Here is a 17,171-nt window from a genome sequence, read left to right on the forward strand (position 1 = left end):
TCTGGATTCTGCTATGGCCACCGGCCAGGCAGCTCCCCCGTCTGATGACTTAATGCCAGCATGGGCTCTTCTAATGTCTAAAGGTTAGATGACCTTGCCGCTCAGATATCCCAGCCGTCCTCAGGCTCCCACAGCCTTCCCCCGGCTCAGCTCCCTCAGAGGAGCCCGCCTGCTTCGTCTGGTCCCTCTTCCCCAGAACGTAAAAAGGCTGTTTCCAAAAGGCGCCATTGCGACCTTTACGCCTCTTCAGACTCGGACTATGGTCAGTCTGACCCGGGCTCTGTGACTTTTAGTTGTCACGATTCCCAAGACTCTGACTCTAATTCAGATATCCTTTCTGAGTCTAGGCATATAGAAGACACTGATTTCGGCTGTCAATCCCTCTCTATCGATCTCTGATCAGCCTCCTGACCCGACTTCTTAGTCGGCAATCAAGCGGGCCAAGAAGCCTCCTAAATCCTTTGCTCAGGATCCGTTTTTTCGGCAAATTATATCTAAACGGTGGGATCACCCTGATAGAAGGTTTAATAAAAAACCCTTCTCTTCATTCGTTTATCCCTTTCCCTCTGAAATGGTTAAGCCCTGGTCAGTACCCCCCCGTTGTGGATCTGCCAGTATCCAGACTGGCTAAACACACGGTCATGTCTGTTTCAGACAATGCGTCTCTCAAGGACTCGTCCGACCGCGCAGTTGATGCTGCGGTGAAATCTATTTTCCAGGCTTCGGGCTCCTCTCTTCGCCCCCTGTTTGCCTTAACATGGGTCGCGAGAGCTATGGGGGTGTGGAGCAAGAACCTACGCAGGATGCTTCGCTCTTGTAATATTCCCCCGGCGGCTTTTGAGATCCTTGATTTCTTCTCTCTAGCCTCTAATTATTTTCTTCACAGCTCCGTAGATGCAGCTAGTTTGTCAGCCCTATCGGCGGCCAATGCTGTCTTTGCCCGCAGAGTCCTTTGGCTAAAAATATGGAATGCGGACAGTGCCTCCAAGAAATCCCTGTCCACACTCCCCTTCCATGGCCTGCGTCTGTTTGGAGAATCCCTGGACAAACTCATATCTGAGACGACGGGTGGTAAAAGTACCATTCTACCTCAAAAGCGGCCTGTATCCAGGAATTTTAAAAAATCTCCTTGGCGCAAGCAGTCCTTTCGGCCTGCCCCCCAAAAACCATCAGCCCAAGGATCGTCCCAACGCTCAGATCGAGGATCCGGTCCCTCAAGGGGCTCTTCTTGGCGTTCCCACGCCAAGCAACCTAAACCCAAAGAACCTCGCTCTGTACAGGCCCCCTCAGCATGACGCCAGGTATCCCTCAGATCCGACTCCTGTTGGAGGGCGGCTTCTGCTTTTTCGGGATATCTGGCTAGACCACACTCGCGATGCTTGGGTTTGAGAAATCGTCACCTCAGGTTACAAGATCGATTTCCATTCCCTGCTGGCCAACAGGTTTCTGCGTTCTCGTCTTCCAAAGTCCAAAACGCAAAGCCAGGCCTTATTTCAGGCCATAGCCTCTTTACAGAAAGCAAATGTTATCATTCCAGTGCCCCTGGAACAGCGCGGCAAAGGTTTCTATTCAAACCTTTTTCGTCGTTCCCAAAAAAAGATGGCTTTGTCCGCCCTATCTTGGACCTCAAACGGCTGAACAGATCCGTACGGATTCGAACTTTCCAAATGGAATCATTGAGAGCAGTGCTAGCCGCCATGGAACCTGGAGAATTCCTAGCTTCCATAGACGTTCAAGATGCTTATTTACACATTCCCATATGTGTCTATCATCAACGGTTCCTTCGCTTTGCCGTAGGACACAGTCATTGCCAATTCAGCGCCCTCCCCTTTGGGCTGGCCACTGCGCCTCGGGTCTTCACAAAGGTCATGGCGGCCGTCATATCCATTTTACACCCCAGAGGCATCCTGGTCATTCCCTATTTGGACGACCTTCTTGTCAAAGGGAGCTCTCTTCAAGTGTGCTCAGAAAGCGTGCAGATTTGCCTAGACACGCTGTGAAGGCTAGGGTGGCTTATCAACTTCAACAAGTCATCCATCATTCCTCATCAGCGCATCACCTTTTTAGGTATGCTGATAGACACGGCTCAGTCCCGGGTTTTTCTTCCAGAGGACAAGAGGTCTTCCCTGATCCGGGCCGCCCAATCCCTCCGCTCTCGCCATCACACATCCCTTCGGAATGGTGTGAGAGTGTTAGGCAAGATGGTGACGGTCATAGAAGCCGTGTCCTTTGCCCAATTCCATCTGCGCCCTCTACAACTGGATCTTCTATCCTCCTGGGACAAGAATCCAGCTTCCCTAGACAGGTCAGTCCGCCTATCTCGGTCTGCGCTCAGCTCCCTCGTCTGGTGGACTCAAGCCTCATCCCTATCTCAAGGGAAGTCCTTCCGCCCGGTCTACTGGCAAGTAGTTACGACGGATGCCAGCCTGATAGGCTGGGGGGTGGTGTTTCTCCACCACACTGTTCACGGACGCTGGTCTCCTTCCGAGCGCTCCCTTCACATCAATGTTCTGGAGATCAGAGCCATATTTTTGGCCCTTCAGAATTTTTCAACCCTTACTATTGGGCCTCCCTGTTCGGATGCAGTCAGACAATGCCACGGCCGTGGCTTACATCAACCGTCAGGGAGGAACTCTCAGCAAGGCAGCGATGAAGGAAGTATCCAGGATTCTTCTTTGGGCAGAGAAGCACATCCCCATTATTTCAGCTGTCCATATCCCAGGGGTAGACAACTGGGCCACAGACTTTCTCATCAGGCAAGGTCTAGCGGCAGGGGAATAGTCCCTCCAAGACAAAGTGTTCCATCAGATCACTCTTCGTTGGGGACTCCCGGATGTGGACCTCATGGCATCTCGAATGAATGCCAAAATACGTCCCTTCATATAGACCCGCTAGCGATCGGCTCCGACGCCCTAGTCTTTCCGTGGGTGCAGTTCCGCCTACCGTACATCTTCCCTCCATTTCCTCTCATTCCGAGAGTAATCAAGAAAATCAAAGCGGAGGGAATCCCGGTGATCCTCGTGGCCCCGGACTCGCCCAGGAGAGCCTGGTACCCAGAGCTTCTCCAACTGCTCGGCAACACTCCCTGGCGTTTTCCCGACCGCCCGGATATTCTGTCGCAAGGTCCAATATTCCACCAGAATACAGCACAGCTGCATTTGACGGCGTGGCGCTTGAATCCTTGATTCTAGCAAAATCAGGTCTTTCTTCTAAGGTAGTTCATACCATGCTTAATGCTCGGAAGCCCTTCTCCGCCAGTATCTTCTACAGGACCTGGAAGACCTATCTTTCCTGGTGTGACCGTCATAATCGGTCGCCCCTTACCTTTTCAATCCCTAATGTTCTTGCCTTTTTGCGAGACGGTCTGGACTCGGGACTAGCTCTCAGTACCCTTAGGCTATGTGCGCACTTATCGGATTTTGCCGCGGATTTTCCACGGATTTGCTGCTTGTTTCGCTGCAGAAAATGTTCATAACATCTCTGCAGTGAATCACCAGCAAATCCTATGGAGAAAAAAAATCCTGTGCGCACTAGGCAGAATTTGACAGCTGCATGTTTTGCTGCGGAAATCCCGTAGCAAAAACAAGTGCATGTCACTTCTTTTCCGCAGGTAGCTGCGGGTTTTCCCTAATCTAATGTAAAAATCTCGCAGGGAACAGCTTGCGGAAAAACCGCACCAATTCCGCACCAAATCCGCAACAAAACGCGACAATCCGCATGCGGATTTTGGTGCGGAATTTGGTGCGGATTTTTTCCGCAGGTGATAACATCTTTGAGAGCCTGCAGAATTTACGCAAGGAAATTTCATTTCCCAGTGCGCACATAGCCTTAAAGGACAAGTTTCTGCCTTGTCAGTATTTTTCCAGAAGCGGCTGGCTTCTCGCCCTCAGGTCCGTACCTTTCTTCAAGGGGTGGCGCATTTGGTCCCTCCTTATCGCCACCCCTTAGATCCCTGGGATCTGAATCTGGTTCTCGGAGCTCTTCAGCTTCCTCCCTTCGAACCTCTGAGAGAAATCTCTCTTCAACGACTGTCCTGGAAGGTTGCCTTTTTAGTCGCCATTACCTCTATCAGGCGAGTGTCCGAACTAGCAGCTCTTTCCTGTAGCTCACCTTACCTGATTTTCCATCATGATAAGGTGGTCCTTCGGCCTTCCCCCGCTTTTCTCCCGAAGGTCGTATCTTCTTTCCACTTAAACGAGGACATAGTGTTGCCGTCATTCTGCCCGGTCCCGGTCCACTCTTTTGAAAAAGCCCTTCACATTCTAGATCTTGTCAGGGCTCTGCGGATCTAAATCTCCAGAACAGCACCGTTGCGCAAGTCCGATGCCCTCTTCGTCCTCTCACAAGGACACAAAAAGGGCAATCCGGCTTCTAAATCCACGATTTCTCGATGGATTAGGACTGCCACCTGTGAGGCATACAAAGCACGAGGTTCTGTTCCCCCTCAATCTGTGCGGGCCCACTCTACGCAAGCAGTGGGTGCTTCCTGGGCTATCCGACATCAGGCTTCGGCGGCCCAAGTTTGCAAGGCCGCTACCTGGTCCAGTGTGCACACGTTTACAAAATTCTACAGAGTGCATACGCATGCCTCCGCGGATGCTGCTCTTGGAAGACAAGTCCTTCAGGCGGCAGTGGCCCATTTATAAGTGGCCACTGCTCGGTTTTCGACAGTGTTTTGATATGTGTTCACTGCAGTTCCAGTTGTTAGTCAGCTCTTAGTCTGATGTTATACACTGTTAATGGTTCAGTTCCCACCCAGGGACTGCTTTGGGACGTTCCACTGTCTGTGTCCCCCAATGAAAAGGCGAGAAAGGAAATGACATTTTTGTGTACTCACCGTAAAATGTCTTCCTTGGAGCCATTCATTGGGGGACACAGCTCCCATCCTTGTGTTTTCGTTGTTCTTCTCCTACTGCTTTTACACCAAACTGAGCTAGTTTCCTGCCTAGCTAGGGTATATGCTGTGGGGGGAGGAGCTAACACTTTTGCAAATCTAGTGTCACGCCTCCCTGGAGACATCATAATACCCACTGTCTGTGTCCCCCAATGAAAGGCTCCAAGGAAGACATTTTACGGTGAGTACACAAAAATGTCATTTTTTAGTCTGTGGCCTCCGTACCAGAGACCTGCAAACCTTCTACCTGCTGCCATCTTGACGCCTCTTTCATTTAGTTGGGCTGTTGCCACGTCATCATTACGGTGTGACACACACATGATATAGCGCTGCCCTACTAATCTGAAGAAACATTCATTTTTATGGGCATAAATCACACTTCCAAATCACACCCTCAACACAATGCCTAAGGGATACTTTGCACGCTGCGACATCGCTAGGCGATGCTAGCGATGCCGAACGCATTAGTACCCGCCCCCGTCGCACATGTGATATCTTGTGATAGCTGCCGTAGCGAACATTATCGCTACGGCATCTTCACACGCACTTACCTGCCACGCGACGTCATTCTGGCCGCCGACCCGCCTCTTTCCTAAGGGGGTGGGTCGTGCGGCGTCACAGCGATGTCACACGGCAGGCGGCCAATAGAAGCGGAGGGGCGGAGATGAGAGGGACGTAAACATCCCGCCCACATCCTTCCTTCCGCATTGGCGGTGGAGGCAGGTAAGGAGATGTTCCTCGCTCCTGCGGCTTCACACACAGCGAAGTATCTACTATTGGTGCGACATTATGAAAATGTCCGGCGCTACACAGATCACCGATTTACGACGCTTTTGCGATCGTTTATCGGTGCATCTAGGCTTTACACGTTGCGACATCGTTACCGGCGCCGGATGTGCTTCACTTTCTATTTGACCCCGACGATATCGCAGTAGTGATGTCGCAACGTGCAAAGTACCCCTAAGAATCACAATAAGACAAACAATAAAATGGATAGATACTTATACACTATGTGCAGAATTATTAGACGAGTTGTATTTTAGAGGATTTTTTTTTATTATTTATCACCAACTATTTTCTCAATCAACCCAAAAGACTCATAAATATCAAAGCTTAATATTTTTGGAAGTTGGAGTGGGATTTTCTTTGTCGCTCCATTGGGAGACCCAGACAATTGGGTGTATAGCTTCTGCCTCCGGAGGCCACACAAAGTATTACACTTTAAAAAGTGTAACCCCTCCCCTCTGCCTATACACCCTCCCGTGCATCACGGGCTCCTCAGTTTTATGCTTTGTGTAGAAGGAGGCACACATCCACTCATGCATCTCCATTTTAGTCAGCAGCAGCTGCTGATTTTATCGGTTGGAAGAAAAGAGGGCCCCCACAGGGCCCCCGGCATGCTCCCTTCTCACCCCACTAAGTCGGCGGTGCTGTTAAGGTTGAGGTACCCATTGCGGGTACAGAGGCTGGAGCCACATGCCGTTTTCCTTCACCATCCCTTAGAGGCTCTGGATGAAGTGGGATCCTAACCGGTCATCCATTCACTGGGACCGGGCTCCTGCCGCAGCCCCTGTGGGAATCTGCCGGACAGGAGTCTATTGTATCCTCAGGGACAAGGCCCTGCATCAAAAGGTACTTTGTGTCCCCATGGGGACGGTGCATGGAGCGCTTGTTTCACAGACGCTGCAGCAGCTGCTGGTTTGTGAAGACCGGGACTTCCGCGCCGACCGCGCCTGTTTGTCGGCCGCGGTATTAAATCTAGTCCCCGGCTTCATTGCGGCCTAGTACCATAACTCCCGCCCCCGGGCCTGCCAGTCAGGGGTAAGGGCGGGACGGTCGACCTGACGTCGGCAGTGAGGGCTGGAGCATACTTAGGTGTCCTCCCCCCCCCTCACTGATCACTGTAGGGCCCCAGATTGCCGCACTTTAATAGTCGCCGCCCACGGCTCCCTCTTCCCCTGAGAGCTCCGGCAGCCATTTTTATACAACATTCTGCCGGTGGAGGATTTCAGGAACGAACTCTGGGAGACCTAAGGCAGGGAATCTGGTGGACACACACTCCGCTTTGGGCGGTCGGTAAGCCACACCGGTCACCCGGTGCTGGTCCCCCTAGGGTGCCGGAGTATATATATATACATTTGTATATATTTTCTCTGTCGGCCGGGTTGTTTGCTTTTGGCTATATACCCTCAGTGATAACTCTCCTAGGAGACAACAGCATGTCGTCCACAAGGAGCAAGGGCGCTAAGGCAAAGGGTTTTTTTGCAACCTGTACCTCTTGTAGGGCTATGTTACCTGCGGGTTCCACCTACACTCACTGTGAGCAATGCTCGACCCCTGTTGCACTTGCCCAGTCGGAGCCTCGGTCACTAGTGGGCCCCTCGGCTCAGGCAGACCCTCCTGCTTCCCCTGTCCAGGCGGCAGGGACAGAGTTGGCAGTTTTTGCTGAGAAACTCTCTGAGTCACTTTCACAATCCATGGCTCAGTCTATGGACAAATGGTCTGCCAAGCTACTAGAAGCCTTGCAGTCCAGACCGGTCCTTACACAGGCCCCAGGCACTGTTGGATCATCGCCTCCAGGCACCTCTCGGTCTGCGCCGCAGCGTGCTCCCGGGGTGGCCCCTAGGTCTCACGTGGAGGACTCCTGCACGGACCACAGTCCCAGACCGGCTAAGCGGGCTCGCTGGGAATCTTCCCCGACTTCCTCACACTGCTCAGGGTCTCAGCTTGAGGACTCTCTGGAGGATGAGGCGGACGTCGCAGCTCAGGGCTCTGACCCTGACGTTGCTCTCAATCTTGATACACCTGAAGGGGACGCCATAGTAAATGACCTTATATCGTCCATCAACCAGGTGCTAGATCTCTCTCCCCCAGCTCCACCTATAGAGGAGTCGGCTTCGCAGCAGGAGAAACACCAGTTTAGGTTTCCCAAACGTACACGGAGTGCGTTTTTCGATCACTCCAACTTCAGAGATTCTGTCCAGAAGCACAGAGCTTTTCCGGAAAAGCGCTTTACTAAGCGCCTTAATGACACACGTTACCCCTTCCCCTCTGACGTAGTTAAGGGTTGGGCTCAATGTCCCAAGGTGGATCCTCCAGTCTCTAGACTGGCGGCTAGATCTGTAGTATCAGTTGCAGATGGCTCATCGCTCAAGGATGCCACTGACAGGCAGATAGAGCTCCTGGTGAAATCCATCTATGAAGCCACAGGTGCGTCTTTTGCCCCGGCCTTTGCAGCCGTGTGGGCACTCCAAGCTATCTCAGCTTGTTTGTCTGAGATTAATGCGGTGACACGTACCTCTGCTCCGCAAGTTGCGTCTTTGACTTCTCAGGCGTCGGCTTTTTCGTCCTACGCCATGAACGCCGTCCTGGACTCTGCTAGCCATACAGCGGTAGCATCCGCTAATTCGGTGGCAGTCCGCAGAGCCATGTGGCTACGCGAATGAAAGGCAGACTCTGCTTCCAAGAAGTTCTTAACCGGTTTGCCGTTTGCTGGCGACCGTTTGTTTGGCGAACGATTGGATGAAATTATTAAGGAATCCAAGGGAAAGGACTCGTCCTTACCCCAGTCCAAACCGAAGAGACCTCAGCAACGGAAAATACAACCGAGGTTTCGGTACTTTCGGCCCTCAGCCAAGTCCCAATCCTCCTCGTCCAACAGGCCAGAGAAGGGCCAGAGGAACTCTTTTGCGTAGCGGTCTAAGGCACGCCCCCAAAAAACCGCCGGAGGCACTGCCTCCAAGGCGGCCTCCTCATGACTCTCGGCATCCCCTGGCCGCATCCTTGGTCGGTGGCAGGCTCTCCCGCTTTTGCGACGCCTGGTGGCCACATGTCCAAGACCGATGGGTGAGAGACATTCTGTCTCACGGTTACAGGATAGAGTTCAACTCTCGTCCCTCATCTCGTTTCTTCAGAACATCTCCGCCCCCCGAGCGAGCCGATGCATTTTTTCAGGCGGTGAACACTCTGAAGACAGAAGGAGTTGTGATCCCTGTTCCCCTCCAGGAACATGGTCGCGGCTTTTACTCCAACTTGTTTGTGGTGCCAAAGAAGGACGGCTCGTTCCGTCCCGTTCTGGACCTCAAACTGCTCAACAGACATGTGAGCACCAGACGGTTTCGGATGGAATCTCTCCGCTCTGTCATCGCTTCGATGTCACAAGGAGACTTCCTAGCATCGATCGACATCAAGGATGCTTATCTCCATGTGCCGATCGCACCCGAACATCAACGCTTTTTGCGTTTCGCCATCGGGTACGAACACCTTCAGTTCGTGGCATTGCCTTTCGGCCTGGCGACAGCCCCACGGGTGTTCACCAAGGTCATGGCATCTGTTGTGGCGGTCCTACACTCTCAGGGCCACTCGGTGATTCCCTACTTAGACGATCTTCTGGTCAGGGCACCCTCTCAGATGGCGTGTCAAAACAGCCTTTCCGTCGCTCTGGCGACTCTCCAGAAGTTCGGGTGGATCATCAACTTCCCAAAATCTAAGTTGACACCGACCCAATCACTGACGTACCTTGGGATGGAGTTTCATACTCAGTCAGCAGTAGTCATGCTACCGCTGGACAAGCAGCTTTCGCTGCAGGCAGGGGTGCAATCTCTTCTTCGGGGTCAGTCGCACCCCCTGAGGCGCCTCATGCACTTCCTGGGGAAGATGGTGGCAGCGATGGAGGCAGTGCCCTTCGCGCAATTCCATCTGCGGCCACTCCAGTGGGACATTCTTCGCAAATGGGACAGGAGGTCGACTTCACTCGACAGGAACGTCTCTCTTTCCCTTGCAACCAAGACGTCACTTCAGTGGTGGCTCCTTCCCAACTCTCTATTGCAGGGAAAATCCTTTCTACCCCCCACCTGGGCTGTGGTCACGACGGACGCGAGCCTGTCAGGGTGGGGGGCGGTTGTTCTCCACCACAGGGCTCAGGGAACCTGGACTCCGATAGTCATCCCTTCAGATCAATATTCTGGAGATAAGGGCAGTGTATCTAGCCCTATTGGCCTTTCATCGGTGGCTGGAGGGCAGGCAGATCCGGATCCAGTCGGACAACGCCACTGCCGTCGCATACATCAACCACCAAGGCGGCACTCGCAGTCGTCAAGCCTTCCAGGAAGTCCGACGAATTCTGCAGTGGGTGGAAGCCACAGCTTCCACCATTTCCGCAGTTCACATCCCGGGCGTAGAAAACTGGGAAGCAGATTTTCTCAGCCGACAGGGCATGGACGCGGGGGAATGGTCTCTTCACCCGTTTTTCCATCTGAATTCTGTGGCCCTCAACCTGACTGTGTGGCCTTTGAGTCCTGGCTCCTAGCGTCCTCAGGGTTATCTCAAGATGTCATTGCCACTATGAGACAGGCCAGGAAACCAACGTCCGCCAAGATCTATCACAGGTCTTGGAGGATCTTCTTATCCTGGTGCTCTGATAGGGTTTTTTTCTCCCTGGCCCTTTGCCTTACCCACTTTTCTTTCATTCCTTCAATCCGGAATGGACAAGGGTTTGTCTCTCGGCTCTCTCAAGGGTCAAGTATCGGCGCTATCCATATTTTTTCAAAAGCGTCTAGCCAGGCTTCCGCAGGTCCGCACGTTCCTGCAGGGAGTTTGCCACATAGTCCCACCTTACAAGCGTCCGCTGGAACCCTGTTATCTTAACAGGGTGCTAACGGCTCTTCAGAAACCACCTTTCGAGCCGCTGCGGGATGTCTCTTTATCACGTCTTTCGCAGAAGGTGGCATTTCTAGTGGCAGTTACATCGATCCGTAGAGTGTCGGAGCTGGCAGCGCTGTCATGCAAAGCCCCCTTCCTGGTTTTTCACCAGGATAAGGTGGTTCTGCGTCCGGTCCCGGAATTTCTCCCTAAGGTGGTATCCCCTTTTCATCTCAATCAGGATATCTCCTTACCTTCATTTTGCCCTCATCCAGTTCACCAACGTGAAAAGGATTTGCACTCGTTAGATCTGGTGAGAGCTCTCCGGCTCTACGTGTCTCGCACGGCGCTCCTGCGCCGTTCAGATGCGCTCTTTGTCCTTGTCGCTGGCCAGCGTAAGGGTTCGCAGGCTTCCAAGTCAACCTTGGCTCGGTGGATCAAGGAACCGATTCTTGAAGCCTACTGTTCTTCTGGGCTTCCGCTTCCTTTGGGGCTGAAAGCCCATTCTACCAGAGCCGTGGGTGCGTCCTGGGCATTGCGGCACCGGGCTACGGCTCAGCAGGTGTGTCAGGCAGCTACCTGGTCTAGTCTGCACACTTTCACAAAACACTATCAGGTGCATACCTATGCTTCGGCAGACGCCAGTCTAGGTAGGCGAGTCCTTCAGGCTGCGGTTGCCCACCTGTAAGAGGGGGTCGTCTTCGGCTCTTTTTTATCGAGGTATTCTTTTACCCACCCAGGGACTGCTTTTGGACGTCCCAATTGTCTGGGTCTCCCAATGGAGCGACAAAGAAGAAGGGAATTTTGTTTACTTACCGTAAATTCCTTTTCTTCTAGCTCCTATTGGGAGACCCAGCACCCGCCCCTGTTCCCTTCGGACTGTTTGTTCTTTTGTGTACACATGTTGTTCATGTTGAATTGTTCTTTTGGTTCATGGTCTTCAGTTCTCCGAACATCCTTCGGATTGAATTTACCTTAGACCAATTTATAAGTTTCCTCCTTCCTGCTTTTGCACCAAAACTGAGGAGCCCGTGATGCACGGGAGGGTGTATAGGCAGAGGGGAGGGGTTACACTTTTTAAAGTGTAATACTTTGTGTGGCCTCCGGAGGCAGAAGCTATACACCCAATTGTCTGGGTCTCCCAATAGGAGCTAGAAGAAAAGGAATTTACGGTAAGTAAACAAAATTCCCTTCTTTTTAGATTTGGTCATCTTAGGAGGATATCTGTTTTTCCAGGTAACTATTACTGTGCAGAATTATTAGGCAACTTAATAAAAACCAAATAAATTCCCATCTCACTTGTTTATTTTTACCAGGTAAACCAATATAACTGCATAAAATTTAGAAATAAACATTTGACATGGAAAAAAAAAAAAATTAGTGACCAATATAGCCACCTTTCTCTGTATGATGAAACCCAACAGCCTACCATCCATAGATTCTGTTAGTTGCATGATCTGTTTATGATCAACATTGCATGCAGCAGCCACCACAGCCTCCAAGACACTGTTCCGAGAGGTGTACTGTTTTCCCTCCCTGTAGATCTCACATTTTATGAAGGACCACAGGTTCTCTATGGGGTTCAGATCAGTTGACAAGGGGGCCATGTCATTATTTTTTTTTCTTTTAGACCTTTACTGGCCAGCCATGCTGTGGAGTAGTTGGATGCATGTGATGGAGCATTGTCCTGCATGAAAATCATGTTTTTCTTGAACGATATGGACTTCTTCCTGTACCACTGCTTGAAGAAGTTGTCTTCCAGAAACTGGCAGTAGGTCTGGGAGTTGAGCTTCACTCCATCCTCAACCCGAAAAGGTCCCACAAGTTCATCTTTGATAATACCAGCCCATACCAGTACCCCACCTCCACCTTGCTGGCATCTGAGTCGGAGTGGAGCTCTCTGCCCTTTACTGATCAGCCTCTGGCCTATCCATCTGGCCCATCAAGAGTCTTTCTCATTTCATCAGTCCATAAAACCTTTGAAAAATCAGTCTTAAGATATTTCTTGGCCCAGTCTTGATGTTTTTTCTTATGTTTCTTGTTCAAAGGTGGTGGTTTTTCAGCCTTCCTTACCTTGGCCATGTCCCTGAGTATGGCACACCTTGTGCTTTTTGATACTCCAGTAACGTTGCAGCTCTGAAATATGGCCAAACTTGTGGCAAATGGCATCTTGGCAGCTTCACGCTTGATTTTCCTTAATTCATGGGCAGTTATTTTGCGCCTTTTTTGCCCAACACGCTTCTTGCGACCCTGTTGGCTATTTACCATGAAACGCTTGATTGTTCGGTGATCACGCTTCAAAATTTTTCAGTTTCAAGACTGCTACATCACTCTGCAAGATAACTCACAATTTTGGACTTTTCAGAGCCCGTTAAATCTCTCTTCTGACCCATTTTGCCAAAGGAAAGGAAGTTGCCTAATAATTAAGCACACCTTATATAGGGTGTTGATGTCATTACACCACACCCCTCCTCATTACAGAGATGCACATCACCTGATTTACTTAATTGGTAGTTGCCTCTCAAGCCTATACAGCTTGGAGTAGGACAACATGTATAAAAAGTATCATGTGATCAAAATACTCATTTGCCTAATAATTCTGCACACAATGTAGTTAGGTGTTGTTATTGCAGCTCTCGATGTGACTTGAGTGTAAGACCTGACATAAGAGCAGAATAGTGATTGCATGTCTGTGTGACTAGAGTATACACAATGAAACCAATGAATAGCCCTAGATGTGACTGAAGTTTAACACATGATGTAAGAGCAGAATAGGGAGTGCAGCTCTGGAATATGAGACATGATATGCCATTGGAATACGGACTGCAGCTCTGTTGGTGATTGGAGTATAATACATGATGTAACACAAAATAGTGACTGGAGAAAATGACAGGATGTGTAAAGTGACGGTTGACGATCCTGGGGGGAGGGGATAGCTGGCGCATTTTAAGTAGCACTGATTTACCATGAAAATGTCCATTCCTAATTACATTGGGCTTATTGCAGCCTTACAGCCATTGTGAAATAATATTTAAATGGCAATTATTTTCTCCTATTTCACAAGAGTTTTATAATGCCACTATATAGTTAGTTGTGTACTAAGATGACTAATCATAACCCGCAACTATTCACATATCGTCTCCTGGATTCCCTTTTAAATTATTTGCTTCTTCAGTGCTGGAGAGGAGAAACGGGTTTAATGCCACGCTGCTGTTGAATGAAAATACTGCTGTTTAATAATAAAAAAAAATTATTTCATAGGTCTACGCGTTTCAGGGAACAAGTCACCTTCTGCAGGACAAGAAAGAAAAATCAACAATATAGATCGTATATTGTTGATTTTTCTTTGTTGTCCTCTAGAAGGGGACTTGATCCCTGAAACGCGTAGACCTATGAAATAAAAAAGTTTTTTTTTTTTATTAACAGTATTTTCATTTGGCAGCAGCGCGGCACTAAACCAGTTTCTCCTCTCCAGCACTTTAATTCAACCCACGTGGGGCTGCAGTAGCCTCCATTACCTAAAGCCTTCATAAGGGTTGTGACTATTATTACAACCCCTAATATGTGAGTGTAATATCCTGCACACTGTACTGCATTTGCGCTCTTTTGTCCTCAGCTTTACGATTTTCTGCTTTGGTAGTGCATTTCAAGATCTTTCCAACTACTAACTTTTAGCACCTAGGAAGCTATCTGTATTCACATATGTCTTTATGATATTGGGACATGAAATCGTCAGTGTCCACCAACTATCCCGTCTTATCAGATGTGAGTGATTTCATCTAATTATTAAATAGCAGTCATTGAGCTACTCGTCTACAGCTGGTTTTCATCTAAGCAGCTATACCTAAAAGATGTGGGTGTACTCACTTATGTTCTGTAAGGAGTTCTCACCTCATTCTGCGAGTTAAATAAGGATTAACAGTCTAATGGTTGCAAGTTTAAATACCAGTATATCATAGAGGTTGTCTCCTGTCAGAAAATCCTGGTCCCCATGCATTGAAAAAAAACCCCAAAAAAACACCCCACACCCACGCTTTACTCACCGTACCCTGGTGCACCGTTGATTCTCCGTCACTGCTTCTGGTGTATTATTAGCTACATCACTGACATCTATCTACACGGGCAGAATCACTCAGCCCAATAATTTGCCTCTGTGCTGTTGACGCTAGCAGACTTACCGTATTTTTCGGACCATAAGACGCACTTTTTTCCCCCCCAAACGTTGGGGGAAAGTGGGGGGTGCGTCTTATGGTCTGACTATAAGGCTGCGGGGAATGAGGGTGCCGCGGTGCAGTGGGTCATCGGCGTCACGAGCAGGCTGTAACAGCCTGCCGTGACCACGTGGGCCCGCTCATTACATATGCACGCCCATCCTCCCGCCCATCATCTCTCAGCGAAACCGGCGCTGACAGGTGGGCGGGGTGATGGGCGGGGGGGGGGGGTGCGTGCATAATTAGCAGCCGGCCGTGATCACCCCTGGCAACTACAGCCTGGAGTGATCATGTGCGGCTGTATTCACTGCCCCCCGTGCATCATTATCAGCGCGGGGTGCAGTGAATCAGTGTACTCACCCGTCACCGTGTGTGGAGCCGCCCCCCTGCAGCATCGCGTCTTCCTGTCTGTGCCGGCGGTCAGCTGATCTGGACACTAGCGGCGCGCACCGCGATGACGTCATCGCTGTGCGCGCCGCTAGTATCCACCAGAATCGATCAGCTTACCGCCGGCACAGACAGGAAGACGCGATGCTGCAGACACCGGTGACGGCTCCACACAGCGGCGCTGCAGCTGAGACCGAGATCGGTGCTTCAGGGAGTGAGGAAGGGTAAGTATAAACGTTTATTTTTTTTTTTCCACAGGATACACGCCATTTACCAGGATGGGGGCATTTCATGAGCAGGATGGATGGGGGCATTTCATGAGCAGGATGGATGGGGGCATTTCATGAGCAGGATGGATGGGGGCATTTCATGAGCAGGATGGATGGGGGCATTTCATGAGCAGGATGGATGGGGGCATTTCATGAGCAGGATGGATGGGGGCATATCTTGAGCAGGATGGATGGGGGAATTTCATGAGCAGGATGGATGGGGGCATTTCATGAGCAGGATGGATGGGGGCATTTCATGAGCAGGATGGATGGGGGCATTTCATGAGCAGGATGGATGGGGGCATTTCATGAGCAGGATGGATGGGGGCATTTCATGAGCAGGATGGATGGGGGCATTTCATGAGCAGGATGGATGGGGGCATTTCATGAGCAGGATGGATGGGGGCATTTCATGAGCAGGATGGATGGGGGCATTTCATGAGCAGGATGGATGGGGGCATTTCATGAGCAGGATGGATGGGGGCATATCTTGAGCATGATGGATGGGGGCATATCATGAGCAGGATGGATGGGGGCATATCATGAGCAGGATGGATGGGGGCATATCATGAGCAGGATGGATGGGGGCATATCATGAGCAGGATGGATGGGGGCATATCATGAGCAGGATGGATGGGGGCATTTCATGAGCAGGATAGATGGGGGCATATCTTGAGCATGATGGATGGGGGCATATCATGAGCAGGATGGATGGGGGCATATCATGAGCAGGATGGATGGGGGCATATCATCAGCAGGATGGATGGGGGCATATCTTGAGCAGGATGGATGGGGGAATTTCATGAGCAGGATGGATGGGGGAATTTCATGAGCAGGATGGATGGGGCATTTCATGAGCAGGATGGATGGGGGCATTTCATGAGCAGGATGGATGGGGGCATTTCATGAGCAGGATGGATGGGGGCATTTCATGAGCAGGATGGATGGGGGCATTTCATGAGCAGGATGGATGGGGGCATTTCATGAGCAGGATGGATGGGGGCATTTCATGAGCAGGATGGATGGGGGCATTTCATGAGCAGGATGGATGGGGGCATATCATGAGCAGGATGGATGGGGGCATATCATGAGCAGGATGGATGGGGGCATATCATGAGCAGGATGGATGGGGGCATATCATGAGCAGGATGGATGGGGGCATATCATGAGCAGGATGGATGGGGGCATTTCATGAGCAGGATGGATGGGGGCATATCATGAGCAGGATGGATGGGGGCATATCATGAGCAGGATGGCTGGGGGTATATCATGAGCAGGATGGCTGGGGGGTATATTATTATATATATGGGGTATATGAGCAGGATCATATACAAGGCAGGAGGATCCTTATCAGAATGGGGTACCTTAGTAGAGAATTTGGGGACATTACCCCCATAACAGTGTCAGCAGCAGATCCTCGCCCCATAACAGTGTGTCATGACCATATTTTTTGGTTAACATTTTATTTTCCTATTTTCCTCCTCTAAAACCAGGGTGCGTCTTATGGTCAGGTGCGTCTTATAGTCCGAAAAATACGGTACTGCTTATTGCAGACCATGGCAGACCCCTGGAGCAGTCCTAGGAGAGACTGAGCTGGACCTGGGGTGGGTGAGTAAAGCAAAGCACAATTTTTTTTTTAAAAAACAAATTGCAGTCGGTGGCCAAGATTTTTTGAAGTGGCACAACCTCTTTAATAAATAGGCAAATGCTTAGGATGTAAAGGAAATCTAGCTTTGGGGGGGATGGATGGGGTTTGCAGAAAGAGCAGTG

General features: G+C 50.5%; 1 protein-coding gene across 2 annotated transcripts in view; it reads left to right on the top strand.

Annotated features, from left to right (window-relative positions):
• The window catches only part of ZSWIM8 (zinc finger SWIM-type containing 8), a 177,517-nt gene that overhangs the window by 95,420 nt on the left and 64,926 nt on the right, over positions 1-17,171 (top strand). The gene's annotated exons all lie outside the window — the stretch shown is intronic.

This window comes from Anomaloglossus baeobatrachus, chromosome 5 (genome assembly GCF_048569485.1).
Source record: "Anomaloglossus baeobatrachus isolate aAnoBae1 chromosome 5, aAnoBae1.hap1, whole genome shotgun sequence".
In the NCBI taxonomy this organism is placed as follows: Eukaryota; Metazoa; Chordata; class Amphibia; order Anura; family Aromobatidae; genus Anomaloglossus; species Anomaloglossus baeobatrachus.